Source organism: Cibotium barometz, chromosome 23, assembly GCF_041138505.1.
Source record: "Cibotium barometz isolate CiBa-2024 chromosome 23, ASM4113850v1, whole genome shotgun sequence".
NCBI lineage: Eukaryota > Viridiplantae > Streptophyta > Polypodiopsida > Cyatheales > Cibotiaceae > Cibotium > Cibotium barometz.
Window position 1 is genome coordinate 26,683,749 of NC_141068.1, and position 4,363 is coordinate 26,688,111.

Below are 4,363 nucleotides of genomic sequence, written 5' to 3' on the forward strand. Positions count from 1 at the left end.
TGGATTAATAAACAAGTGCAATTGCTTGAAACTTAGAAACCCATAATCGGTTCAAAAAGGCTTTTCAACCACTCCCTTAGTTAGTATGGTTTCACCCACCCACCACCATCTTGCTCGTTCGAACCATATATTTATCTTTGGTAAGACCGTGTTAGAACATATAAAGCAATTTTATCATGCACTTAATGTTAAGTAGAAAAAGTCGACGGAGTCCACGTACATAGTTGCTTAAGACTAGTAATAGAGATGGCTAATCTAGTGTGAAGACTAGGTCATTTGTATATAAGTTATTTTCTATAAGAAGCAATACATAGTCATTCCCTTGCAACATTTTTCATGTGAGCTTCCCTTCTTCACTATTCTTGTTTGCTTCCTTGCTATTGGATTCTTACATGCTAGATGGATGCTTTTTTTAATAGGTTTGATTGTAGGTTATCTTCTTCCATTAGCTTCTTGAACAACAATCCTAAATTAAGAATGAGGTTGCTTATATGCTAGCTAACCCTGAGGTATCCGTTCACGCCTGGATAGCCATGGGGAAAAACCCAATGGGATAAAAGTGCTCCTAGCATAAGTGCATGACCTCACATTATAGTTCTACCAAATATCTAACAAACCTCCCTATAGTACAAATGTGAGGGAGCAAGAGCTCAAGGTACAATGAATTATAAAACGAACAATAACCCTAAACTGAGAATGAGGTTACTTATATACTAGCTAACCCTAAGGTGCTTGTTCATACCTGGATGGCCATGGGAAAAACCAAGTGGGACAAAAGTGCCTATGGCATAAGCACGTGACCTCACATTGTAGTCCTACCAAATATTTAACAAACCCCCATGTAGTACAAATGTGAGGTTTATAGAGATTGCAGATTAGTATCTAAAAGAGAAGAGACCTAAAGCTTTGCAAAAGGTTGCAAACTTTTCACGTAATAAGACTTTAGTGAAAATATATGCCGCATTATCATGTGTGAAATTGATCTCTCCTACATGGAGTCTCTCTCTGACATAGTGGTAGTGTACTTTAATGTGCTTGGTCCTAGCATACAAGACAGGATTCTTTGCAACTACCATTGCACTTTGACTATCAGTGATAATAGGAGGAGGAGTGTCTGAAGGGACACAAAGATTCTCCATCAATCTTCTCAAGCATACATATTCAACTGTCAAAGAGTGAACACTATTGTGTATTTACCTTCATAGGACGATGTTGTCATAGATGGTTGTTTCTTGCTTAGCCAAGAGATACATGAATTGCAAAGAAAGTAGTTTCCAGATGCGGACTATCGTGTAATTGTAATCGCTTGCCCAATCGAAATCATCGAAGGCCTACAGTTCTAAATCACCCCCCTTGGCGTATAGAATAATCCAAGATCTTGAGTACCTTGCAAGTATCTGAAGATACATTTAACTACTTGCCAATGCTTAGTGCTTGGGTAATGCATGGATATCTGGTCGTGAGTTGCACAAATAGATTAGGCATCTCCCAATAACTTTCTTGATCATAAGTGGTTATGTCATTCACTGACATCTTATAGACCAAGTTTTACACTAGGTTTCATTGGTATAGAAATCAATTTGCAACTTTCCATGTTAAACCTCTTGAGAATTGCTTTAATGTACTTTGACTACTTAATGATTATACCATCATCTTGTTGTATAAACTACATACCCACGTAGTAGTGCAAGATGTCACATCTCAAAATTTGAGGTAAGGTGTCATATTTGACAGCTATAATAAAGTCCTCATTGAATTAACAACATAATGATGATGAAAAGATTATGCTAACTAAGGATAGACAATGCTGATACTATCGGTAAGACCCCCTTGTTGTACATGATGGAGAAACTCACATTAGAGAAAAATAAATCTAATGGGAATAATTTTTACACTTGGCAAAGGAAAACCATGTACACATTGATGAGAAAAGGGCTCTGGGATCTAATTGAGTCTAGTGAAGATAGTGATAGCACATCACTTAACACATTTTACAATCATAAAGCACTTGGCATAATGGCTCATAGTTTGGGAGATGAAGTGATACATCACATTGCAGGGATAAAAAGATTTCAAAAGGCATGGGATGAACTCAGCAAAGTCTTTGGAAGCGAAACCAAGAGCTCCAAGATGGAGTTCCGTGAGAGTTTGTCACGTGAACATGAAACGGAATCCCTTCGTGAGATGTTACATGAAAGTTAAAACCATGAAAGGGAGTTCCATGAGACATAATCCCATGAGAGTTAGTCTCGTGAACGGGAGTTCCGTGAGAGTTTGTCATGTGAGATGTGGTTATGTGAAAGGGAGTTCCGTGGGACGGAATCCCGTGAGAGTTAGTCTCGTGAAAGGCAGTTCCGTGAGAGTTAGTCTCGTGAAAGGCAGTTCCGTGAGAGTTGGTCTCGTGAAAGGGAGTTCCGTGAGAGTTAGTCTTGTGAAAGGGACATGAGACGGAATCCCGTGAGAGTTAGTCTCGTGAACAGGAGTTCCGTGAGAGTTTGTCACGTGAGATGTGGTTACGTGAATTAACTATTTATGCATAAACATCAAAATGAAATTTTCCATGGTTATGATGAGAATTATTCAATTAATCTAGGATGATTAATCCTAGACTATGGTAGGAAGTCCTCTTTTCATATTATGAATGAAAATGATTTATGTGTTAATTTTTTAAAATTTTTTACCATAGCTCCGTTGCTATTATTGATAATTTTCAATAATCTTGAAAGCATAAAGTTTTAATAATACAATATGATAGAATGACTATCATTAGGATCAATATCCAATTATGGACTTGATTCCTAAGTTTTTCATAAATTAAGTAGCATAAAAGCATTAAAAAGCCACTTCTTTGGCCTCTAATTTGACAAACATAGAAGTTACTTTTAGATTTGAGAATTGCTTCATGAGAAGCATTATTTGAATATAAAATAGGTCATAGGAATGACCATTCTTTGGGGGAGAGAGAGATATGCTTAAAAAAACATTTTAATTTAAGCATAAATGGAAACTTTATAAGATATATCACTAAAATTCATTAGAGAGTTCCAATTGCATTAAAGAGCCATTCAATTGAATGCTTCTCAAGTTTGAGTCTTGTGAAAGGGAGTTCTGTGAGACGAAATCCTGTGAGAGTTAGTCTCGTGAAAGGGAATTCTGTGAGGCTGAATCCCATGAGAATTATAGATTGCATGAGAACTACAAGTTCCGTGAAATTACAGGGAAGTGTGAAGTTGCAGGTTTTTGTTGTTCCGTGAAACTACAGTTTCGTGAAACTATAGGTTTTTGTGACATTAACATTTTGATGTTTTAGTTTATCAAAAGATTCAATGTGTGCAAGTGATGATACCGCAAGGGAATTTTTAGAAAAAACACAGAATTCCGATGATACTAATGCACATGATGTTAAAAAGCATGATATTGATTGAGCATAGAAAAAATAAAGAAGGAAAAAAGAAAAAGAAAAGAAAATGAGAAATGGTCCAAGCTCCCACCTTAATCGGTGAATGTCAATTAGGGTTGGAAGAACCGGGGAAGGTGATGCACGAGCGGGAGCTCAAGGCGCTCTGCGATGGAACACACGATGCAAAATGATGAAAAAGGAAAGAATTTTTGAATTTATAGTGCAGCTGGGCAGTAGACTGGGGGCTGCCTGTGTCGGGGTATCAACCATGGGGGTACTGTGGGGGTTTATATAGGGGCTAGTAGTACGGAGTATGGGTTCAAGGAAATGGAGAGCAAAGCAAGGTACAGAGGGAGTGTGTATGGTGAAAGTACACCGGTCTGTGGTGGCTGCATGAGTATGGGGAAAGAGATGGTGCATGTACATGGGCAAAAAATGAGGTACGCATGTACCTTCCAGGTCAGTGATCACATAGGTATCCACGTGTTAGCCAATGTGGACCGTACGTTGGGGCATTTAGCCTTTGGTCCTTACATGGCTGTTGTACGGTTGCTCGGGTATGTGAACGCCATCTTTTTGGGGCGAGAACCCCTAATTTGGGGCATCGACCTCGATATGCATGCTGGTTCGTCCGACGACTGTGAAATTTTTTTCGATGAAAATGTTTGAGGTGTTTCCTTGGTGGTGGGAGTGCAGACTGTTCACCAACAATCGGACACCTAGTCATGCATTTATTAACGTCTGAAGTCATGCATTTATTAAGGTCTGAAGTTTACCGTATTTTAATTGAAAATAACTAAAAATTTAGGTAGAGACTTGATCCGGTGTCAGTTTTGAGTGGTGTAAAATCCTATATTAGAGTAAAATCGCACACAGATTACAAATTTAGACTCAGAATTTTTTAAGATTCCAAGCGAAAATAGCTCATTTATTAAAATTGATGATTTTTACATCATAAAAAAA